The sequence below is a fragment of the Triticum dicoccoides genome, chromosome 6B, assembly GCF_002162155.2.
Source record: "Triticum dicoccoides isolate Atlit2015 ecotype Zavitan chromosome 6B, WEW_v2.0, whole genome shotgun sequence".
In the NCBI taxonomy this organism is placed as follows: Eukaryota; Viridiplantae; Streptophyta; class Magnoliopsida; order Poales; family Poaceae; genus Triticum; species Triticum dicoccoides.
In genome coordinates, this window is record NC_041391.1 from 256,604,727 (window position 1) to 256,631,722 (window position 26,996).

Here is a 26,996-nt window from a genome sequence, read left to right on the forward strand (position 1 = left end):
GTCATCAGCTGAGGAATATGTCCTTTTGAGGACTTCAATTGGAGGCAAGAAACTGGCATGGTTCAGAGTATTAGCCTTATAGTTGATTGAAGACCTTGTCCTGATGAATTTTATAATCCATGGTGCATAAGGCTTTAGCTCAAATGGTGAAATAGCAATATTGGCCAGAGTCCTCATGAAGAAATCATGGAACTTAATGGGAATGCCATGAATGATGTTGAAAAGCATATTGATAGGACTTCATGATGCCAACGACTTCTTCATCATTTGAGTCATGGCCTTTGATAGGACTCATTGTCTTCGTCAGAATGCGATAGACAGTCCGTGGCACATACAATAATTCCTTGACAAGGATTTGGTTCTTGGGGCCTGCCCTGGCTTCAAAGGCTTCATCAGCACTTGCATGTAATGATTTGTAAGCTCAGGTTCATTGTAGATGTAACGAGCACCATCAAGGGGAGGACTGAGTGGGAGGACACGAAGCAATTCAGTTGCTGGTGCCTTGTAGTGAGTATTTTCAAACATCCAGTCCAGCACCCAAGTGTTCACATCTTCAGAATTTCCTGTGATGTGCAGCGTTGCATAAAATTGAAGAATGAGTTCTTCATTCAAATCACAGATGTCGTTGCTGAAATATAGTAATCCAGCATCGTGAAGAACACTCAGGACAGGCTCGAAGCACGGCAGAGATTCCATGTCCACGTGAGGAATGTGTGCATGCCCGAAGACTTTGTCTTTGTCGAATAGCACAGAGGAATAGAAGTTTGCTTGACTAGCAGTCCAGAAACGCCTCTTCCTTATGCAAGCAGAGTCATAGGGATTATAATCATTGAAGAACACATGCTCGTTGAAGAAATCAGCAGCCTTGAACTTTTGCTTCTTTGAGAAGGGATCCTTTGGCTTGGGCACAGGAGTGTCAGTGAGTTGCATCACAACCTCCGGAATCACAATGTCAGGTTCTTCAGGCTGAGGAATTTCTAGTTCCTCTTCAGTGGCAATCTGCATGTTCAGGGTATCAGCAGGAGCAGTTTCTTCAGCACTAATGGCTGGAATTTCTTCATGCACAGATGAGGTGGGATGAGTTTCTTCAGAGCCCATTTGAACAGTTGGTGCTGGGGACTGAGGTATTTGCTGTAGTGGAGTGAAGTGTGGGGAATTGGGATGCTGACTTTCCCAAAAGTCATCATTCATCACAGGCGTGGTGCATCCAATGTCTACGTCTTCATGTTCAAGTTCTTCAAGGCCAGCCTCTTCAGCTGTGAACTGAGGCATGGGCGAGGAAGAAGCAGGAGTTGAAGGGATCGTATCCACTTCAATTTCTTCATCAATCTGCTCTGACGAAGCAGCAGAATGATGTTCTTCATCAGATCCGCTGGGGATCACATATTCTACACCATAAGGAACAAGTTCCTTTGAAGTCATGGTGGAAATCGAAACAACATCAATAGGGTTTTCATAAGAGCTGGTCATAGTCTTCATTTTCTTCGGAGCTGAAGAATCTGAAGCAGATGATGCTTTCCTTTTCTTCACTGCAGCTTTCTCTGCAGCCTTGGTCTTCCTCACATCTGATGCAGATGGAAGGGTAGGAGTTGGTGTAGGCGCAGGAGGAGCTGAGGAATCTGGTTGAATTTCCTTAGGTGCAACTGATGTAGTTGCCCTGACTTCTTCAGTTTCTTCAGGCGCACCACTAGTGGATGCCCTGGCAGTTTCTTCAGCAGCTGGGATGGAGTCATCAGCTCTGGAACTAGCATTTTGTTCAGCAGGCTGAGAATCATCAGCGGTGCTGGAATGTTCTTCAGTTTGCTGAGAAGAGGCTTCAACATAAGGAACTTCATGTTGCGATGGGTCTGCAACATTGGTGAACTTCTTAGTCAGTTTAACAAACCTGACCTTCGCTCCTTGCCAATCAGCATAATAGGAATTGAAGTTGTCGCTGAGTGTTTTGATCTCAGACTGGATCTTGAGGAGTTCATCAGGTGTCATTTTGACAACATTGTTCTTCAGGTACTTCTCTTTCCTGAATTGAGCCTTCTTGATTTGCCCGGCCTTCTCAAATTTCCATTTTTCTTCATTGATGAAGTGTGTCAGCACGTGACTTTGGCTAGGTGTCAGATGAAAAACAGGCATAGGAGTGTTTGGGTCCGCCAGAGATCAATGTAGTCGAGGATCACCTTAGGATCCAAAAGCAGTGGCACATTTGTGCCTTTAGTTCTAGCGGCCCTTTCTTGCCTGTCTCTGATGATATCTGCAAGTTCTTCATCATCAGCTTCATTGTCAGATGGCACATGGAAAGCAACTTGTTTCTTCTTCGGACTAGGGCGAGGACCTCGTCCAGCAGTGGCCTTTGTCTTCAGTAGAGTGGGGCCAGGTGAAGAATTTGGTGCAGCTGAGGAACTTGCTGAGACACCAGAGGCAATGGAGATGCCTGTAGTCCTTTGGCATCAGGCCAAATGTACAGGTGTTGAGGACTTTGCCGGAGCAACTGAGGACTTGGGAGGAGTAGGAGCAGCATGAGGAATTGGCCGTGAGGGCTTTGAAGATACTGGCCGTGAGGGCGTTGCTGAGGAACTTGGCCGTGAGGGCACAGTTGATGAAGCACTTGGCCTGTGTGCGGGCTTCTTTGCCATTGATTTCCTAGGCTTGTTAGAGGCCTTTGTGGCAGCAGCAGTAGCAGAGTCTTCATTAAATTTCCTCACTACTTATTTGGCTTGTCTAGCCAACTTGGCATGACGCCTGGCCCATTCTTCAGGAAAATCCTCACCACGCTTGGTGCTGGTGGGATCAGCTACTTGGCCAGGTGCCAATGGATCTCTTGGGCATGGAGGATTTAGAGCAAATTTCTTCATATACTTTGGAGTAACATATCTGTACTCCCTCCATTCTCTTGCCCATCTTCTTTCAATCCTCTGAATGCGCACCTTGCGCTGATTTTTGTTCTCTTTTCCAAACTTGGCCTCATCACGTGTGCAATAGTCCTTATAAATGTCATCAGGGATCTCGAAAGCAGTCATGACCTCACGCTTCTTTCCTCCTTTCTGCGGTTTCTTACCTTCAGCCATGTTCTTCATATGAGGAATTTGAACAATTGAACACTCTGAAGAAGTATGCAATTTTTCTTCAAGGAACGCTGCAAATGAGTTAAGTTGATGAGAACCTAGTGATTCAGCAGCGGACATGAGTACCTGTGAGTAGAGTATAGTTGCAAGGAATTTGAAGAGGTCATATGCGTTCTCAGAAGGTTTTCAAAATGAACAAGTTTGAGGAATTTGACCAGATGAGTCTTGAGGAATTTCACTAAGCATACTTTGTCTTAGGTTCCAGAGTTGTATAGATCTACAATCCACACAATTGAGGAATCTTGAAGAAAATGAAGCTTAGGAAAACGAATCAAGAACAGATAATTTGTGAGGTGTTTCGTGTGTGAGAATTTGAAGAATAAAACACCTTTGAAGATTTTGTGGAGAAAATCTGAATCAAAGAGGGCAGTAAAAGTAACTTTTAATTACCCTGATTGAAGAAAACGACGAACTAAGAAGAGTAGATTAGAAGCTCGTCAGTTCAGACCTTCCCCGCCCTAACTTGGCGGAGGAAGATAGCTACGACGGCGGCGGAGTGAAGACTTCCGCGGCCGGCGGGAGTACGATGGCGACGAGGTCGAGGTAGTGAAGCTCTTCCTCTCCGGCGACGATGGAGTAGCGGCGGCGCTAGGGTTTGAGAAGCTCGAGTGCGGGAGAGAGCGGTTGAGCGGAGTAAAGGAAGTGAGGAAGGGTGAGGGGGTATTTATAGTCGCAGTGAAAAACTGTTCGCCCAAAGATTTAGGACGAACATGCCCCTGGCCCTTCTCATTCGCTTGACATGTGTCACCCACGTAGTGAATAGTGGAGATCGTGTTAGATCGTGGGTGAATATATAAGTCTAGCGTGGGAAACTGGACGGTTTGAGCGGCAAAAACCGAAAATTCGGATAAGACTAGTTTTAAAGTTACGTTCGCAATTTCTTCAGCTGACAAGGACACAATGAAGATTTTGAACGTGTTTCAAATAGAATGCACATGAAGAATTTGTGAATAGATTGGGTTGAGTATAGCATAGAGGGGGAAGGGTCCGATCACATTCACTTAGCAGAAAATGCAACTTGAAGAAATAGCCATAAGTGAATGCTGTAGAGGACATAAACCCATATATATATATATATATATATATATATATATATATATATATATAGCCAATGAAGAAAAATGACGGAAACAGTGAAGATTTTGCAAAGTTGAAGAATTTGAAAAACTGAAGAATTTCAAAAACTGAGGAAAAACTCAAATTGAAGATTTTCAACTTTTTGTGGTGGCGTGACCCACCGTATAAGAATGATGATTTCAGACACCGCGTACAATTGTCGTAGGGTTCTGAGAATAAAATTCTTCATTAATTTCTTCACACTTAGAGTGTTATTCTTCATTGATTAAAGAAAAACGTTTCTTCATGTGTTGCACATCTAAGTCATCAATTTTGCATAAGTGTTAGGATGTGTGTCCTTTTCAAAGAACATTTGAAGACTCTAAGATATTTAGCTCACACCGCAACTTGCTAAATTTCTTCTCATCCAAGGGCTTTGTGAAGATCTCGGCTAGCTGTTCTTCAGTCTTCACAAGTTCAATAGCAATGTCGCCCTTCAACACATGATCACGAAGAAAGTGATGACGGATCTGAATGTGCTTTGTCTTCGACTGCTGAACCGGGTTATGAGCAATCTTGATGACGCTCTCATTGTCACAGTAGAGAGGCACGTTCTTCATGTTGATGCCGTAGTCCTTGAGAGTTTGCTTCATCCACAGCAATTGAGCACAGCAAGAACCAACAGCAATATACTCAGCTTCAGCAGTAGACAGTGATACGCAGTTCTGTTTCTTCGAGGACCAACAGACCAGAGATCGTTCGAGGAAATGACAAGTACCAGATGTTGACTTGTGATCCACACGATCACCAACATGGTCAGAGTCAGAATATCCAATGAGATCAAAAGTAGAGCCCTTGGGGTACCATAATCCTAGTGTTGGTGTGTGAGCTAGATATCGAAGAATATGCTTCACAGCCATATGGTGTGATTCCTTCGGTGAAGCTTGAAATCGGGCACACATGCAAACACTAAGCATTATATCTGGCCTAGATGCACATAAGTACAATAAAGAACCAATCATGGAGCGGTATACCTTGTGATCGAAGTCAATACCATTTTCATCAGTGCATAGATGGCCATTTGTGGACATAGGAATTTTGACTCCTTTGCAATCTTGCATGCCGAATTTTCCTCAGTACATCCTTGAGGTATTTCTCCTGAGATATGAATATGCCATTGTGCTGTTGACGAATTTGAAGACCTAAAAAGAATTTCAACTCTCCCATCATACACATTTGATATTCTTCACTCATCATGTAGGCAAATTCATCACTATAACGTTGGTCAGTACAGCCAAAGATAATATCATCAACGTATATTTGGCACACAAACAGTTCACCATCATACTATTTAGTAAAGAGAGTATGGTCGAGTGAACCGGGTGTGAAGCCATTCTTTACGAAGAAATCCTTCAAAGTGTCATACCACGCCCAAGGGGCCTGCTTGAGGCCATAGAGGGCCTTGTTGAGTCTGAAGACTTTGTCGGGATTCTTAGGATCTTCAAACCTAGGGGTTGAGCAACATACACTTCTTCCTCAAGCTTACCATTGAGGAATGCACTTTTCACATCCATTTGATATAAAGTGATATTATGATGGTTAGCATATGCAAGTAATATGCGAATGGCCTCAAGTCTAGCAACAGGTGCAAAAGTTTCATCGAAATCAACTCCTTCAACCTGTGTGTAGCCTTGAGCTACTAGTCGTGCCTTATTCCTCACCCCAAGGCCATTTTCATCTTTCTTGTTGCGGTAGATCCACTTTGTGCCGATGATATTATGCTTGCGAGGATCTGGACGTTTGACCAGTTCCCAGACATTGTTGAGCTCGAACTGATATAATATTCTTGCATGGCCTGAATCCACTCAGGCTCCAGAAATGCTTCATCTACCTTGGTGGGCTCTGTGATAGAGACAAAAGCATAGTGCCCACAAAAGTTAGATAAATGTAAAGCTTTTGAGCGTGTGAGAGGACCTGGTGCTTCAATGTCATCGATGATCTTTTCAACTTGCACTTATTTTGCAACGCGAGGATGAGCTAGTTGTCGTCGAGGAATTTGATCAGCATTTTCTTCAGCACCATTTTCTTCAGCATTATCTTCAGGTGCATCTGCTCGACGATCTTCGCGTTCTGGAATGAATTCTTCAACAGTTTCTTCGGTAGGAATGACATCCTCAGTAGCCTTGAATTTGATAGAATCTTCAGGTGCTGGTTCATCTATCACAGAAGGTAGGTGCTCTCTTTGCGAGCCATTAGTTTCATCGAACCGCACATCTACAGTTTCAACAATCTTGTGAAGAGCGATGTTGAAGACTCTGTAGGTGTGCGAGTCCTTTCCGTAACCAAGCATAAAACCTTCATGTGCTTTTGGTGCAAATTTAGCATTGTGATGAGGATCTCTAATCCAACATTTAGCACCGAAGACTTTGAAATAAGTCACATTGGGTTTCTTGTCAGTGAGGAGTTTATAGGCAGTCTTTTTGAAGAATTTGTGAAGATATACTCTGTTGATGATATGGCACGCGGTATCAATTGCATCAATCCAAAACCGATGAGGTGTTTTGTATTCATCAAGCATAGTGCGAGCCATCTCAACAAGAGTTCTGTTCTTGCGCTCCACGACGCCATTTTGCTGAGGAGTATAAGGAGCAGATAATTCATGAGTAATACCAAGTTCATCAAGATAGCCATCAAGACCTGAATTCTTGAACTCAGTTCCATTGTCACTCCTGATGTGCTTGATCTTCACACCAAAGTTGGTTGAAGCCCTCGAGGAAAATCGTTTGAAGACTTCCTGCACTTCATGCTTGTAAGTAACAATGTGCACCCATGTGTAACGAGAGTAATCATCAATGATAACAAAGCCATATAGAGATGCATCATTAGTCACAACAGGATAATGATTTGGACCGAAGAGATCCATGTGAAGCAATTCAAATGGTCGAGTGGTAGTCATGATAGTCTTCGCTGGATGATTGGCCTTGGTCATTTTTCCAGCTTCACACGCACCACACAGGTGATCCTTGAGGAATTTGACATTCTCTATGCCAATGACATGCTTCTTCTTCGCGAGCGTGTGCAAATTCCTCATGCCAGCGTGACCAAGTCGTCGATGCCATAGCCAGCCTTTTGAAGCTTTTGCAAGTAAGAACACGGCAGGTTGTGGTCCTGTAGAGAAATCAACAATGTACAAGTCTCCTCTCCTAAAGCCTTCGAAGACTTTGGAATTGTCAGCTTCCATGATCACAACACAACGATACTTGCCAAAGACAACAACCATATCAAGATCACAAAGCATTGAGACAGACATCAGGTTGTATCCTAGGGACTCGACAAGCATGACTTTGTCCATGTGTCGATCCTTAGAGATCGCAACCTTACCTAGACCCAATACCTGACTTTTTCCTTTGTCAGCGAAGATGATATGCTTCAGATGTGACGGTGTTAATGGAGCATCCATCAATAGATTCTTGTCACCAGTAATGTGATTTGTACAACCATTGTCAAGGACCCACTCATTTGCTTTGGGTTGATCATCCTGCAGATGAATTAGTGCAGCTTACAAACTCATATACTTCATTAGTGAAGAATATGACATCAGTATCATCAGTTCAATTTCATCAAGCAATAGCACAGATAAGAAGTATTGAAGACGTGTGAAATGAAGGTTCATTTCATCATGATTAGCCTGCGTCCTTTCAGGCATTTTGTCAGGCCCCCAGCAAATTATTCAGATGTTAAAGCATGTCTGGAGACCTGACCTTGCATAAGAGATTAGTCCTTTTTCTTCACCACCCACATCTGGAGGGTTGGCAAAGAGTTCATCACTCTGCGAGCACCGTATGAGAAAGGTGGCGAAGATGCCAAACCATTTAGTTTCACATAAGAGGAGTTAGGGTAAGCATATGAATAAGCAGAGAAATTCTTCGAGGACTTATGAACATAATGATTTGAAGAATAATGCACATATTCATAGCCCTTAGCTCTACCCTGCGAAACAGAGTTGTTACCGCGATGATGTTCATATGAGGACTTTGATCCTTTTGAGGAATTGGATCCATGTGAGGAAATTGGTCCGTATGAGGACTTGGATCCATATGAAGAATTTGGTCCATATGAAGAGTTTGATCTGGGGTTCCTGTTCTTCACTGGTGGTGTCATGAGGACATTCACCTGAAGACTTATAACATAACTTTTCAGAACCCAGATTTTCTTCATAGGGGAACCGTTCCTGCAGTTAGTGCCAACATATCTAGCAAATACTTCACCATTCTGATTTTTGAACAGTTTATAGTTGGAGTCAAATGACTCATCAGAAGAATGAGGAGATTCACATGTAAAGCTAGATAAGTTAGATGGATCAACTGGAGGTCCCTTTGCAGCAACCCATGAGGTTTTGGGGTACTGCTCAGGCTTCCAATATGTTCCATTAGCATTGAGTTTCCTCTTAAAGGCAATACCCTCTTTCCTAGGGTTTCTGTTGAGGATCTACTTTTTAAGCACATCGCAAAGAGTCTGATGCCCTTTGAGGCTTTTGTACATGCTTGTCATGTACAATTCCTTTAGCCCTCCATTGTCGGTCATACTAGAAATGTCCTCAGATGAGGAATTAGTGATAGCAGAGGCAGGTGAAGAATTTGTAACATTTGAAGCATTTGAACATTCAGGTGAAGAATGAGCTGATTCACGTTCAATGCACTTTAAGCATGGAGGATCAAATTGTTCCTGAGTGGTGTTGATTTGTTGAGAAAGTAATGAATCGCGCTCCTTCTGAAGATCTTCATAACTCACTCTTAGCTTCTCAAGATCTTGCTTTCTTTGAAGAGATTCAGAAGAAAGCTTCTTGTGATCAGACAAGAGAGTATTATGTTGATCTTGAAGGGCGTCAAACTTGGAATGAAGTCTCTGAAGACTTTCAGCCAATGCCTTTGACTGATCCATTTCTTCACCCAACTTATCATCGCTCTTATTTAGCATGTAGTGAAATTTTTCCAAGGCTCTTTGTTGTTTATGGCCAAGGGAAGCAAGTTTGACTTAGCTAGATCCAAATTCATCACCAGATTCATCATCACTAGACTCGGATAGGTAGGATTCGGTTACCTCAACACCATTTGCCATAAGGCAGGGGGTGGTAGATGATGATGATTCTGGTTCGAATATCATCGCATTGAAAGATTCCTTGTAATCCTCAAACCAAGGATCATGACGAGTCCGATGACCTTCATAGACCTCAGAGAGACGGTCCCAGATTAGCTTCGCGTGATTGAGATGCATAATGTTCCTGAACTGATTTCGGGATATAGTAGAGCAGATGACATCCTTCGCTGTGAGGTTTAGCAGTGTATACTTGTGAATGTCATCAGCCTCAGCCATCTTGCATAGATCGGTAAGACCGATCTCGCTGACGGTCCACAGTTCGCTGTCCATAGCCATGAGTCGCTTTTTCATCATGGCCTTCCACCGATGATACTCATGACTGTCAAAGATGGGGCAGGAAACGTTCTTCGATCCTGCAGTCAACATAACTAAAACTCCAGGCGGTTAAACCAAAATCACACAAAACAAGGGAGTACCTTGCTCTGATACCAATTGAAAGTGCATTATATCGACTAGAGGGGGGGTGAATAGGCGATTTTTATGAATTCTTCACTAAGGAATTTGATGGTGAGGAAATTCCTTAGCGAAGAACTACTTGCAGCAGAATAAGTACTCAGAAGTAAGCATAACAGAAGACATGCACGTCATCATGATGAAATGAAGACAATCCCAGAGTACAGAAAGTGTAAACACAGGATAACACAAGGTGAAGACAAACAGACTGAAGAAATTGAACTAAGGAAATTGAGAAAGTCTTCAGTCAAAGTCTTCAAACACATATATGAACAAATACTCAACACAGGAATGAGGAAATGAATGAGTTGAGGAAATAGAACTAGTAGGGTTGGTGAAGACAATGATTTGGTAGACCAGTTCCAACTGCTGTCTCAGTTGTACGTCTGGTTGGAGCGGCTGAGTATTTAAACTCGAGGACACACAGTCTCGGACACCCAGTCTCTGAGCACGCAGCTCAGGACACCAAGTCCTCATCGTATTCTCCTTGAACTAAGGTCAAACAGACCCCGTCCAATCACTCGTGGTAAGTCTTCAGGCGACTTCCAAACCTTCACAGACTTTGGTCACTCGGCGATCCACAATTCCTCTTGGATGCTCTAGACCATGACGCCTAACCGTCTGGAAGAAGCACAGTCTTCAAAGGTAACAAGCGTCGGATCCACGCAGGATCAATCTCTTCAGTGATGCTCAATCACTTTGGGTTTGTGGGTGTTTGGATTTGGATTTTCCTCACTCGATGATTTTCACTCAAAGTCCTCGGAGGATGGGTTGCTCTCAAATGACAAGTGTTGGTTTCTCTCGGAGCAGCCAACCAACTAGTGGTTGTAGGGGGCGGCTATTTATATCCTTGGGAGCATCCCGACATGATAAGACATAAATGCCCTTCAATGATATGACCGTTATGTGGATAAGATATTTTGGGACAGCTGGCACGTAGCATAGCAACGGTCGGAAATTTGACTCTCAAATTCCTCAGGGCTATCATGTTCCTCACTGTGTAGGCAATCCGCAGTGGCGAATTCCTAACTCCTCAGTCAGAACAAACTCCTCAGCGACCAGAAGAGCTTCGTCTCTGTCACTGAAGAAATTGACTGAACTGTATGAGATTTCCAAAGGCTTCACTCGAAGGGATTGGTAGGTGTAGGATTTTGAGTTGAGCATCACAAGGAAATTTTTCCTTAGTATTTCCTCGACCCCCTTTAACAGTACGGTGTTTCCTATGACTCAAGAAAGAGAAAAACAAAACTATGAAAATGCAAGTCTTCAAGCTTCATATTCCTCGCATGAATATCAAGTCTTCACGGACACACCAATTTCTTCACTTCCAAAGTCTTCATGATAGTCTTCAGAAATACCAAAATCTTCAGTCGAAGATATTCATTTTTAGGGGTCGACTTTCTCTGTAAATATCAAACTCCTCATAGACTTATAGACCTGTGTACACTCATAAACACATTAGTCCCTTAACCTATAAGTCTTCAATACACCAAAATCACTAAGGGGCACTGGATGCACTTACATGTTTGCTTCCACCACTCATGGCACTGTTTTTGCATGGGTTCCTCGTAGTTTTGGTACGTTTGTCTTCCACCGTAATTATAATTGTTTCATCCACATGCATGCGGGTTAACAAGTTTCCCTTTACTAATTAACCTTCTTCTTGTGTTTCCAAGGTCCTATGAACATTCCACCACCTATACTTGAAAAATTTTATAACCAAGGGGGAGATGATGATGGTGATGATCACGAGCATGAGGACGAGCAGGGCCCATATACTCAGTGGCGCCTGGCAACTAATTCCGATGGATCACCCCTTCTTGTCTGTATACAGCCACCTGCCGATGTTACTACTAAGGAAGCAGGTGTTGTGTCCCATGGTCGCACTAACCGGACCTATTCTAACACCCGTTGCATGGTATTCGGGATGGATACTAGTGTGCTAGAGCCAACACCTTCTCCCTGGTATAGAATTGATAGTGTTGGAGAAAACTCGCTCTTCCTTGGACAAAACTATCCAATGATGGTGAAAGGCAATCCAACTGCTGTTGACACAACGTTACTACCATTTATGAGAAGCAACTGTATCTATACCACGGACATTTTGGTGGTTCGCTACCCTGGTACTGATATAGTAGGACGCTTCAGCCTGGATGATCAGTCCTGCGTTGGTCTCGAGATCGACAATGGATGGCCCTTCCTAGAGGATCACTTGTGGTTCAAAGCAAGCATTTCCAACGCCGAGGATTGGTTGAGTTGAAGTTCATTTCATTGCTTGTTATTTGTTGTGTGATGAAAACTTTAGTATTTATAATGTATCCTTGTTGTCGTTGTGGGTTGATGACCTATTGTATGTAATAAAATGATATGCCTATGATAAACTTACTAAATTTATGAATGGCTTTCGAGTCGCTTCTCTGAGTGAGTGGTGCAACGAGGCAAAAAATATTTTCCCAATACATAATTGTACGTGCATTGAAACAGGTTATCGGATGAGGCCAATCAACAATAGTAGTACACTAGCTTCACATGCTTCGCGCGTCAGGCTAATGTGTTCGCTGTACGTAACCATCACCTCGAATCCTCGATACTACTACTATATAAGTAGTAGGAGTAGTAGGGTGGCATGGGCCAGAACAAGCATTCACGCCCAGGAGTACGGCACACGCCACCAGCACAACTTCCATTTGACACCATATTTCTTGGAGTCTGTGCTAGAGCAATCTCTTCAACCTCATCGTTTCTCTAACTCAGCCATCGCACGGCGGGCGAGGTGGGGGTTTGCCGATAGTCGGTTTCCTCAACTGCGGTCCCACTTGTAAGGCCAACTCCAACGCACGACGCCAAATGGATCTCCGTTTTGCATGAACTCCAACGATAATTTTGACTAGAAAAGCATGACCAAAGAAACAAGAACCACAAGAATACATTTTTGAAGATATCCAACTTCCATAACTGCTCCTGTAAGTTGGATTAGTGCCTTCTCAATGCACTCATTGTTGATCTGCGGAGACTCGATCTTGCATGCTTCTTTCTTGTTCGAGTGTAAAGAAGTAGACGTTGCTTCATCGCATCTAGTCTCATGTATAGCCTCTATTCTATCAACAAGTGCACTAGTCTCATCTCTAGCCTCTATGCTAGCTAAAAGTGCTACAACATCTACTAAATTGCGCTCTATCAATATATCGTTGTACTCTTCTTCCCAATACCAAAACTTGCATCCATTCTACACAATAAAATTTTAAGCTAGCACAACTAGTCTAATCCGAGAGCACAACCGAATATTTGGTCGGGTTCTTCCTCCTTTTTGCCGACACGTGGGACATCCAGCATCCAGGTCGTGTCATGCAAGAAAATAGAGTGGTAGTTAAAGCCACATGATGCGCATCTTCGGTTAAACTGTAAATAGAATCTTACTACTCTTGAGTAACTGCAAAGGCGGCCACCGAAGATCTTTATTGGATTTGTTTTTCATCACCAGCACGTCGAGGTGAAAGATGTGCAAGTTCAGTCGGTCCTCTTGCGTTTTCACTGACATGTGGGACCGCATATGAGCAAAAAGACGATGGGCTCCATGCGTCCGCTGGCTGGCTGAGAAGATAGATAGAGGAGGGCCGAGCAAGGACTACAAGAAATTTGTTCTACGTAACCAGCACCTTGATATAGGCTCGATATAGTGGGGTGGCATGGGTCATAACTAGCATTCACGTCTAAATTGATATAGGCTCGATATAGTGGGGGTTTGCCGATAGTGGGTTTGCTCAACTGCGGTCCCACTTGCAAGTGAAATTGCAACACCACATGCATTCCCTTGAGCGGCGTGCCGGACCAATCGTGTCGGGTGCTACGTCTTGAGCTTGCGTTGGTTTTCCTCGAAGAGGAGAGGGTGATGCAGCAAAATGTAGCGTAAGTATTTCCCTCAGTTTTGAGAACCAAGGTATCAATCCAGTAGGAGACTCCTCAAAAGTCCCACGCACCTACACAAACAAACTAAGAACTCGCAACCAACGCAATAAAGGGGTTGTCAATCCCGTCACGGCCACTTGCGAAAGTGAGATCTAATAAAGATAGTATGATAAGATAAATATATTTTTGGTATTTTATAATATAGATGCAAAAAGTAAAGATGCAAATGAAGGTAAATTGAAAGCAAATATGATAAGAGATAGACCCGGGGGCCATAGGTTTCACTAGAGGCTTCTCTCAAGATAGCATAAGTATTAGAACAAATTACTGTCGAGCAATTGATAGAAAAGCGCATAGTTATGAGATTATCTAGGCATGATCATGTATATAGGTATCACGTCCATAACAAGTAGACCGACTCTTGCCTGCATCTACTACTATTACTCCACACATCGACCGACTCCTGCTTGCATCTAGAGTATTAAGTTCATAAGGACAGAGTAACGCATTAAGCAAGATGACATGATGTAGAGGGATAAACACATGCAATATGATATAAACCCCATCTTGTTATCCTCGATGGCAACAATACAATACGTGCCTTGCAACCCTTTCTATCACTGGGTAAGAACACCGCAAGATTGAACCCAAAGCTAAGCACTTCTCCCATGGCAAGAAAGACCAATCTAGTAGGCCAAACCAAACTGATAATTTGAAGAGACTTGCAAAGATAACTCAATCATACATAAAAGAATTCAGATAAGATTCAAATATTATTCATAGATAAACTTGATCATAAACCCACAATTCATCGGATCTCGACAAACACACCGCAAAAAGAGTTTATATCGAATAGATCTCCACAGGAGAGGGGGAGAACATTGTATTGATATCCAAAAAGACAGAAGAAGCCATCTAGCTAATAACTATGGACCTGTAGGTCTGTGGTAACCTACTCACAACTCATCGGAGGGGCAAGGATGTTGATGTAGAGGCCCTCCATGGTTCATTCCCCCTCCGGCAGAGTGCCGGCAAAGGCTCCAAGATGGGATCTCGCGGATACAGAAGGTTACGGTGGTGGAAATTGTGTTTCGTGGTGCTCCTGGATGTTTTCGGGGTACGTAGGTATATATAGGAGGAAGAAGTACGTCGGTGGCCGCCCGAGGAGCCCACAAGACAGGGGGCGCGCCCTACAGGGGGGGCGGCCCCCTATCTCGTGGGGCCCTCGGGAGCTTCTTGACTTGCACTCCAAGCTCTCCGGATCATGTTCATTCCAAAAATCACGCTCCCGAAGGTTTCATTCCGTTTGGACTCCGTTTGATATTCCTTTTCTTTGAAATACTGAAATAGGCAAAAAAACAGCAATATGGGCTGGGCCTCCGGTTAGTAGGTTAGTCCCAAAAATGATATAAATGTGAAAATAAAGCCCATAAACATCCAAAAGGGGTAATATAATAGCATGGAACAATCAAAAATTATAGATATGTTGGAGACGTATCAAGCATCCCCAAGCTTAATTCCTGCTCGTCCTCGAGTAGGTAAATGATAAAAAAGAAATTTTTGATGTGGAATGCTACCTAGCATAATTCATCATGTAATTTTCTTTATTGTGGCATGAATGTTCAGATCCAAATGAATACAAAATAAAAGTTCATATTGACATAAGAAATAGTAATACTTCAAGCATACTAATCAAAGTAATCATGTCCTCTCAAAATAACATGGCTAAAGAAAGTTATCCCTACAAAATCATATAGTCTGGCTATGCTCTATCTTCATCACACAAAGTATTTAATCATGCACAACCCCGATGACAAGCCAAGCAATTGTTTCATACTTTAATAATCTCAAACTTTTTCAACTTTCACGCAATACATGAGCGCGAGCCATGGACTTAGCACTATATGTGGAATAGAATGGTGGTTGTGGAGAAGACAAAACGGAGAAGATAGCCTCACATCAACTAGGCGTATCAACGGGCTATGGAGATGCCCATTAATAGATATCAATGTGAGTTAGTAGGGATTGCCATGCAACGGATACACTAGAGCTATAAATATACGAAAGCTCAACAAAAGAAACTAAGTGGGGTGCATCCAACTTTCTTGCTCACAAAGACCTAGGGCAATTTTGAGGAAGCCCATCATTGGAATATACAAGCCAAGTTCTATAATGAAAAATTCCCACTAGTATATGAAAGTGACAACATATGAGACTCTCTAACATGAAGATCATGCTGCTATTTTGAAGCACAAGTGTGGAAAAAGAGATAGTAGCATTGTCCCTTCTCTCTTTTTCTCTCATTTTATTTTTTCTTCTCTTTTTTTTCTTTTTTCTTTTTTCTTTTTTTTCTTTGGCCTTCTTTTTTTCTTTTTGTCCTTTCTCTTTTTTTTTGTAAAGTTCGAAGCCTCATCCCGACTTGTGGGGGAATCATAGTCTTCATCATCCTTTCCTCACTAGGACAATGCTCTAATAATGAAGATCATCACACTTTTATGGATTTGCAACTCAAAGCTAGAACAAGATATGACTATATATGAATGCCTCCGGCGGTGTACCGGGATATGCAATGAATCAAGAGCGACATGTATGAAAATTATGAAGGTGGCCTTGCCACAAATACAATGTCAACTACATGATCATGCAAAAAGCAATATGACAAAAGTAATGCGTGTCATATGAACGGAACGGTGGAAAGTTGCATGGCAATATATCTCGGAATGGCAATGGAAATGCCATAATAGGTAGGTATGGTGGCTGTTTTGAGGAAGGTAAATGGTGGGTGTATGGTACCGGCGAAAGTTGCACGATACAAAAGAGGCTAGCAATGGTGGAAGGGTGAAAGAGTGCGTATAATCCATTGACTCAACATTAATCAAAAGAACACATATACTTGTTGCAAAAATTTAGAAGTCATCAAAAACCAAAGTACTACGCGCATGCTCCTAGGGGGATAGATTGGTAGGAAAAGACCATCGCTCGTCTCGATCGCCACTCATAAGGAAGACAATCAATAAATAAAATTGTGCTCCAACTTCATCACAAAGCGGTTCACCATACGTGCATGCTACGGGAATCACAAGCTTCAACCCAAGCATTCTTTAAATTCATAATCACCCAACTAGCATGACTTTAATATCACCACCTTCATATCTCAAAACAATTATCAAGCATCAAATTGATCATAGCATCCAATTCACTTTCTATGATAGTTTTTATTATACCCAACTTGGATGCTCATCATTCTTGGACCAACTTTATGATCATAGCAAATACCATGCTGTTCTAAAAGACTCTCAAAATAATATAAGTGAAGCATGAGAGACTAGCAATTTCTTCAAAATTAAGACACCACCGTGCTCTAAAAGATATAAGTGAAGCACTAGAGCAAAAACTATCAAGCTCAAAAGATATAAGTGAAGCACATAGAGTATTCTAGCAAATTCTAATCAAATAGGCTTCTCCCAAAAGGTGTGTACAGCAAGTATTATTGTGTTAAACTAAAAAGAAATGACTAATATAATACACGACGCTCCAAGCAAAACACATATCATGTGGCGAATAAAAATATAGCTCCAAGTAAAGTTACCAATGAACGAAGACGAAAGAGGGGATGCCTTCCCGGGGCATCCCCAAGCTTAGGATTTTGGCTACTCTTGAATATCTTGGGTTGCCATAAGCATCCCCATGCTTAGGCCCTTGCCACTCCTTATTCCATAGTCCATAAAAGCTTTACCCAAAACTTGAAAACTTCACAACACAAAACTCAACAGGAAATCTTATAAGCTCCGTTAGTGAAAAAAATAAAACCACCACATAAGGTACTGCAATGAACTCATTATTTATTTAATTTGGTTTTAAACCTACTTTATTCCAACTTATTTATGGTTCATAGACTGAGTTACTAGCCATAGATGCATTGAAATAAGCAAACAACACACGAAAAACAGAATCTGTCAAAAATAGAACAGTCTGTAGCAATTTGTAACTAACGCATACTTCTGGAATTCTAAAACTCCTACCAAAATAGGAAGTCCTGGAAAATTTGTTTATTGAATATCAGCAGAAAGAATCAACGCAAAAGCACGTTCCTGTGATTTAACAAAATTATATTCGTGCGCGCAAAGTTTCTGTTTTTCAGCAGAATCAAATCACCTATCATCGTAGGTTATCCTATAGGTTCTAGTTGGCACAAACACTAATTAAAAGATAAAAACACATATAACCAGAAGGTAGATGCAAAATTTATTACTAAACAGGAGCAAAAACAAAAAACATAAAGAAAATTGGGTTGCCTCCCAACTAGCGCTATCGTTTAACGCCCCTAGCTAGGCATAAAAGCAAAGATAGATCTAACGAGTGCCATCTTTGGCACTACATTCATAAGTAGCACGCATGATAGATCCATAAGGTAATTTGACTTTCTTTATTTGAAAGTGCTCCATGCCTTTCTTTAATGGAAATTGGAATCTAATATTCCCTTCCTTCATATCAATAATCGCACCAATCGTTCTAAGGAAAGGTCTACCAAGAATAATAGGGCAAGAAAGATTGCAATCTATATCAAGAACGATAAAATCTACGGGCACCAAATTTATATTTGCAACAATAAGAACATCATTGATCCTTCCCATAGGCTTTTTAATGGAGGAATCCGCAAGGTGCACATTTAAAGAGCAATCATCAAGATCATGGAAACCTAGAATATCACATAAAGTTTTCGGAATCGTGGAAACACTAGCACCCAAATCACACAAAGCACAACACTCATAATATTTAATTCTAATCTTTATATTAGGTTCCCACTCATCATTAAGTTTTCTAGGCATAGGAACTTCCAAATTAAGTTTTTCATCATAAGATTGCATCAAGGCATCAGCAATATGTTTGGTAAAAGCTTTATTTTGACTATAAGCATGAGGAGAATTAACAATGAATTGCAACAAGGAAATACACCCTTTTAAAGAACAATTATCACAATCAAATTCCTTGAAATCCGTGATAGTGGGTTCAACATTATTAGAAGTTGAAGATTCTCCAATCTCACTTTTACCAAATTTAACATAAAGATGAAAAGACTCCGAATTTTTGGGATGCCTTCTAGGCAAAGTTGATTCATCATCACTCCCATAATCATCAAAATTCATATTGCAAAACATAGATCTAATCGGAGACACATCAATAACTTTAAGATTCTCATCATTATTTCCATGAATACTAGAAGAACACGCTTTTATAAAGCTTTGTTTTTTAGCACGCAATCTAGCGGTTCTTTCCTTGCACTCGTCAATGGAAATTCTCATTACTTTGAGAGACTCATTGATATCTTGCTTAGGAGGAGAAGATCCAAGTTTAAGAGAATCAACATCAAGAGAAATTCTATCAATGTTCCTAGCCAAATCATGAACTTTGAGCAATTTTTATTCAAGCAAAGCATTATTTTTTTTTAGAAATCATAAATTCTTCCACACTATTCTCAAAATCAGAGGGCATCTTATTGAAATTACCATACGAATTATTGTAGGAATTTCCATAATTATTAGAGGGATTACTAGGGAACGGTCTAGCATTGAAATTTCCTCTATAAGCATTACTTCCAAAACTATTCCTACCAACAAAATTCACATCCATAGATTCATTATTATTCTCAATCAAGGAAGACAAAAGCATATCATTGGGATCAAGAGGAGTATTTTTAGTAGCAAACATCTTCATAAGTTCATCCATCTTTCCACTCAAAACATTAATTTCTTCTATAACATGCACTTTTTTACTAGAAGATCTTTCGGTGTGCCATTGAGAATAATTAGCCATAATATTATCAAGCAATTTTCTAGCATCTCCTAACGTGATTTCCATAAAGGTGCCTCCCGCGGCCGAATCTAAGAGATTCCTAGAAGCAAAGTTCAAACCGGCATAAAATTTTTGTATGATCATCCATAAATTCAAACCATGAGTAGGGCAATTGCGAAGCATCAATTTCATTCTTTCCCAAGATTGGGCAACGTGCTCATGATCAAGTTGTTTAAAATTCATAAGATCGTTCCTAAGAGTGATGCTTTTAGCGGGAGGAAAATACTTAGAGACAAAAGCATCTTTGCACTTGTTTCAAGAATCAATACTATTTTTAGGCAAAGACGAAAACCAAACTTTAGCACGATCTCTAAGTGAAAACGTAAATAACTTCAATTTGACAATATTGTTATCCGTATCTTTCTTCTTTTGCATATCACATAAATCAACAAAATTGTTTAGATGAGTAGCAGCATCTTCACTAGGAAGGCCGGCAAATTGATCTTTCATAACAAGATTCAGCAAAGCGGTTGTCATACACTGATTTTCATGGCACAACACTTAAGATGATAAATCATGATAAAATGTGGTTTGACAAAAACTTTTGAGTGATTTGGACTTTGCCTTGATTGGATTTTGTCTGTTGTTTGCAAGTGCTCTAAAAATAAAATAAATCCTCCAACTCTTATAATCCTTCTCCTTGATCCAAAACTTCTGCCCAATGATCATACCATGTGTATAGTACAATATAGAATTTTCTTGCAAAAATAATTTGGCCAAATAGTATTTTCAAAAATTAGTTTTCCAAAAACCCCTGAATTGAGGTTTGCACTGCAAGTACTTAATTAAGGGCAGTAAAAACATTTCCAAAAATATATTTGACTCCTATTAGATATAGGATACCCAGAAACCACAAAAATATAATTTTAAAAGTTATTTTCCTATTTTATTTAAAAGCTTTTTCTTAAGGCCAGAAATGGTCTTTAATAGGGAAAAATTATTTTATTATTTTAAAAATATTTGATAAAATTTAGGGAAACTCATAGGACATATATTGTCCATATATAAGAGTTTCAACACATGGTCATGTTAAAAATATTGGTCAAATCCCTCAAAAACCCTTTCTGGATATTTCAAGCTTTTCAAATATTTACAAAGGAAATATTCTCCAAAAATTCCAAGAAAATTCTAGCATGTCACATATGACATATTAGATGATCTTGCCAAGTCTGATGACTTGGAGAACAATATAACATCATCAAATACCCTCAAAACCATTTGTGTCCATTTTGAAGTTTGAGCAACTTTACATTGCCAAACATGTACAAATGTTCTCAAACCTTGTGAACATGCTCAAATGGTCTAATAATCCATCTAGACCAAATGGCACAGGTTGGAGAATAAGCTAACTTGATCAAAGTGCCCCAAAACCCTTTCTGTCCAGAACCAAATTTGAACAACTCTACATTGGAAACTTCCTCCTTTTGATCTCAACTTTTTTGGGCATGTTCCGAACCTCAAATGATGACACTACACCAAGTGGTTCATCAAGGAGAATTGATTTGCATGACTAAATCTTGGTAAAGCCATTTCTGCTAATTTCTAGGGTTTACCAAAGTTGCATTGTCAACTTCCTCCAAATGAGCTCCAACTTGGTGATCAACCCCATTTCTATATGACACTTGATCCTGTTAATCTTCATATCAATTGGAATCCATTTGCTTGCCCAAACCACCATCAAACACCTTCTGGCACAAATTTAAAATGCTTGTTTTAGCCATTTCCACACATCTCCATGAGCTGAGCTTTTTCCCACAGCCTCATCTGGTCCTCCTCTACCTCGTGCATCTTTCCCTGCCCGAGAGGCCATGATGAAGGGGGTGAAAAGCCCTTTTCCCCCTCTGGACAGCAGCCTTCCTCCCATTTTCTCACCTCTCTCTCACTCCTGGCAAGCCCCAGGGTATCGAATGCATTTTCCCACATTGTTTACTTCCCAGTGCAGCCACTAGACGCAAGTGGGCGCGTGAGGACGCGAAGAAAAGCGGCTGGTGCCGGCCATTTGCGCGCTCTGGAGCACGTCAGCGTGCTCCCGACCGTTGACACGGCGCTCCCGACCACCTCGAGCCTCCCCCTTGCGCCAGTCGAGGTGCCTCGACGTCCGCGACACGCCACCAGGCTGGCCCCCTCCTTCGCCTCTCTGTCCTGCCCATGCCGCGCGTGCCTAGTGCCGCCTGAGCCCACCAATGCGTGTGTGAGCTCGTGTCTCCACCCGGAGCTCGCCCCACTCCCTCTCTCCCTTCCCGGCGCCCTACACCACCCCCACGAGCGCCGCAGACAGCCCCAAGCCTCCTCCCGTGGCCACCACGGCCATTTCCGTGGATGCCCGTAGGCCTCGTCCACGGTGAGCCATGGCTTCGCTATATAAGGCCGCCCGAGGCCTCTCTCTAGAGCCCTTTCGCTCTCTCTCCCTCCCGTACGTCACCCAGACCCAGCCAACCCTCTCGCCGAGCCCTCCGTCACTCCCCATGGCCGGAGCCGAGCCGCCGGACTCCGCCTAAATTCGCGCCCACCTCTCCTCCTCCTTCCCTCTGGACCGCACTAGAGCATCACCACCATCACCGCGAGACCCTCCCGTGCTTCTCCCTCTCCTCCCGGTGGCCATAGCGCCATAACCGCCGCCGCCGCCGACCTCCTCCGCCGCAGCCAACGCCGTGGTCGACCCTGAGCTCCTCGGTGGTTGTGCCACCCATGGATGGGCACGACATCACCTCCTGAGCACGCCGGTGGGCAGAACACCGCTGGAGGTGGCCCGTGCCGCCCGGGAGAGCACCGGCGCCCACTCGGCCTCGCCTCCCCTGCCTCTGCTTTGTTCGAGCGGGAGGTAGGAGACGGCCTGAGCACCGGGCCCCTCTCGTGAGCGACCCGATGGGCGGGCCCTGCCGTTTAAGTGGAAACGGCTTCGGTCGGATCCTCCTTACCTACGCGAAGGCGTACCCCCGCGAAGCCGCCTTCGACGTGGCCTCCCAGCGGGCGCGCGCGAGAGGCTGGGCCAGGCCCAGTGGCGCCCTGCTGCTAAACCTCGCCCGGTGCGCGCCGCCGCCGCCCAGAACCAGCCCATTTGAGTAAAAACCTTTTCCCCCTTTTCTTTTCTGTACAGTTTGTAAAATCCATAAACAATTCAAATGGACTCCAAATTTGATGATTCAAATTTCTAGTGACTCTATAAATCATGATCTATCTGGTGATGCAACATGCACTTTTTTCCAGAAACCTTTCCTTCACAAATATTTATCAAATCCTACTTTTCCTATTTCTGTGATGAACTTTAGAAAATCACAGAGAGCCCATTTTTGATCCAAATTCCATGATTCAAATTCCTAGGTGCTTATAAGTTCAAAACTTAGTTTTTGAACATTTTTACTAATACTTTATGTATCACCTCAAATAATGGTCTATTTCTTCATGTATAGCCCACTTTGCAAAATCATAGGATATTCATTTGAACTCCAAATCCAGAGAGACCAACTCCTAGGTGCTTCTAAAATCATGCTTTGTCAAATGGGTGCGTCTGCTCATTTTTGAAAATAATGTTTCTGTACACTTCTTGCAAATCCATAAACCCCTTGATTCCATCATATCAAAATGTTCAGAGATGTCCATTGATCAAATCCCAATGAAACCACTTTGGTTATCCCTCATATGACCAGAGGTATCCTAGAAAAGTCCAGCTCACATTTTTAGAGCACTTTTATTTCCTGCCTTGTTGTGTTGCTTATTATGGTTGCTTTCGACGATAGTTGACGAAGTAGACGAAGTGCTCGGAGTTGGACCAGAGATAATTGAAGACCTGGAAGACTTTGTTAAAATAGGCAAGCAGCCCTTTGACCATGTCTATGAAACCCTTTTTATGCATGTCATATAGCTCTTTATTATTGTTGCATCGGAATCATGATGAGATGGTGTACCACGTGGGTTGTTTGCCTCTGTTACTTCCTCGTTGATACTTGCATTGTGCATGACCCTACCTTCTTATGAGGGTTATGCCGGTGGGAGTAGATAGGATGCTAAAGTAGATGCTACGCAAAAAGGGATGGGCATATGCATGGTGAAGGAGACAAAGTAATTTCAAAAGACTTTTCGAAAACCCCGTCGGGTGCCACTTATGCCCGGGGGAGATGATGAGTTGGGTAGCCACTTGATGACGAAGTGGTGTACCGAAGCAAGTGTGTGTTGTTTTCAAAACGGATTGGTTTAAGTTGCGACCGCTATTCCAACCTTACATGCACAACCACTCTACCCTTGTATGGGAAAGGGCATTATTGAGTACCTAGACCGATAGCTTAGAGCCTGCATTACTAGTGACGGGAGAGTTGTTGGTGCGCTCTCTCGGGATGGGGTCGTGCCAGGTAGGGCGACCAAGAACATTTTTATGGGGCACCGGACACACCGTTGGTACCCCGTGCTTGTGAGGTGAGATGATTATGGAGCGTGGCTCCACGAAAATGTTATGTGATAATGTTGGGCACGGGGGTTACTACCAATCGAGTGGACTCCATGTTAGTGTCGTCTAGGGAAAGGTAGTGATCGGGTGCTTACCCCGGGTACTTGAGGTCTCGCGGGTCGTGGATGACACGGAAGTTCCCCGGATCTTGTGGGTAAAGTGTGCAACCTCTGCAAACTGTAAAACTATTCGAATAGCCGTGACCACGGTCAAGGACAGTTGGGTAACCGCTCTTGGGCTATGTCCACATGTTTACTAACTGTGTGTGTGTTGATAAAACTACATGGGTCAAGTCAAGGGACTTGACATGATTGAGATGGGTTGGTGCCCACTCTCTATTTATGTTGATATCTGTAACATGTCCTCATGGTTACTCGAATTCTCTTGATGCATGTCTTACAAAGTTGTCGAACATGTCATTGCACTCAAAACTAGCTTTCTGCAAAAATTTACCTATATCATGCATTGTTGTATCTTGAACCAAAACATGGGTTGCTTGCGAGTACATTCAAAGTACTCATTGGCTTGCCACTGGTTATTTAATTGACCAGGCATGGAAGAACCGGCGTTCGAAGAAGAGTTCTTTGTAGACGAACATGCGAACTAGGACGTTTCCCAGTCAGAATGCCTGTAGGGTTAAGGCAGATGGCATGGGTTCTACTTATCAACGAAGATTTCCGCTGCTTGTGCTTCATTTGATGTTCAGCCCTTAAGGCTTTATAAATGTAAGACTTGACCATAATGGTCACAATTTGTGTAAGACGGTATGTATGGATGTAAGACTCTTGTTATTCAGCTTTTGTGTGTTCAGTGAGCATTGATCTCTGGGATCACTGTACACGTGCATTCGGTGATCTCGACTTATGAGTCGGGGTCCCCACAGAGCTGGTATCAGAGCCATCCTGACTGTAGGAAGCCTTAGTTAGCATGGTCGTTAGTTAGGGTAAAACTATTTCCAAAACTACTACTAGTTTTCCAAAACTATCTATACTTCTCTTCCCTTCTCAGTTTTTCGAAAACTAAGGTATACTTTCCTTATTGATCTCTTCCCCTTCAAAACCTTTGGTCGCTAGAACCCTTATGCCCCTGACCACTGGATTCCTTGTAATCCTCGTGGATAATCTAGAAGGAAGATGCCTTGCCAGACGTTCACCCACATCTCCCGAACACAAGATTGGCGACATCACAACAAGACGATACCAACAGAAGATACATCCTCGAGGAATGAGGACCTGAAGACCCAGGAGATGGTGACATCCTTGACACTGCCCCAAGATGATGCAACCTTAGCCTATGATGATCAGGGCATAGGATATGCAAGATCATGATATACATCGCTAATAGAGTAACCCTGTCACTACCGTTGTTGTATCGACAACCACCGATGGATGAGAACCTAGCCATTTGGTCCGCCTCACCATAGTGAGCAGGAAAACGGTTCTCCTCATCCCCCGCTCTTGGGTTCACTATTGTCATCAACGTAACCGATATGATGGACCTCTATTACGCCTTGATAATGTCATTGCATAAAGGATTACCTACCTGGTACCATCGACGGCTTAGAAGACAAAAAGGGATCGTCGTGATTAAGAAGACAATAGAAGACCAAGTCAATGCCAGTTACGAGGAGCCACCTTCACCCCATCACTTCAACAGGCGAGAAGTCGTTAAAGAATCTTCAGGCTCAACCCGGATTGTTTCATCGAACAACTACAAGAGACGTAGCAACACCTGAGGAAAACTCAGAAGACTACATGAGGCACAAGGCACGACTACTGAGTCCGAGAACCCCTAGGGTAGGATGAGTCGTGTACCCCCTATGCACAGTCGAGTCCGTATGATGGTTCGAATAGAACCATGATTGTGTGTTGCTTGTTTTTATTTGTTTGTGTTTTGATATCAGTCGCCCCTTTTGCCTTAGGCAACAAGTACACGACTAAATCACCTGCCTTATTTTGTTGTTTGTGTTTGGCCCTTTTTGGCACTTGTTGTTTGCACTTGCACCATAAAACCCCTTTAGGCATCCCTCCTCTATGCTACTTTTCCCTCTCATCTCTCTCCTCAACTGAAGACAAGCAAGACAAGATACACCATGGATTCTACTTCGACAACCAACGAGCACTGGAGACTTTTGTAGCAGCCTCCTCGACCAAGTGCAACCCAGTAACGTTATGTCTACTCCTCAAGATTAGGAACCCGTTCCTAGACCCTTCGAGACTTCACGAGATACCCCAGCTCGAAACCTTAACCATGTGCTTAACCCACAGAATTGCAAGTGAACCTGTTAAGACTCCGTCACCTTGCTTACCACTGGGTTCATTGAGGAACTAGTGGACATAGTGAACGAGCACATTATCATCCTAAGATAGCACCAAAACTGACGATGCCATAGGGAAGACCAATTTAAGGATATAGGAACAGAGGACAAATGACTCGGTGAGTTTATATCAATGACTTTGAGGAATCGTCCAAGACTATTTGGTGGATTATGAGGCTACCATGTTGGTGATGAACTTGGTGGGATCATGATTATAGAGTAGCATAGCTTTCATTACCCCTGAGTAAATTAGATTTAGTAGGATAATTGTGTTCGCAAGCTGGAATTCTTGGAACTATTTGGATTTAAACTTAGCCATGGGATATTGATAGGAGAGAGTTGATATTACGTAAATGACTTGGGGGGAACATGTAGGAATTCTCGTTGGACACAAGATTTGGATTTAAGTAGCTGATTCTAGTTGAATATAGATGCTGAGTATGTCTACATGGTTCGGAGTAAATTGGATTTAGACTGATGATCTCGATCATGATACCATGTTTCTCGGTGGACGATAAACTTGGAGATTGGACTAATTGTCGGAGTTTATTTAGCCATCTTTGTGGGCTTGACCTTGGAGTATTACTAGATGACAATAACGGGAACTGGTGAACTGACTATAGTAAGGCAGCCCTTTCAAGTATTGGGGATTATAAGGACTTTAGGAGATCATGTGGAACACCAGCATAGGCGTTGG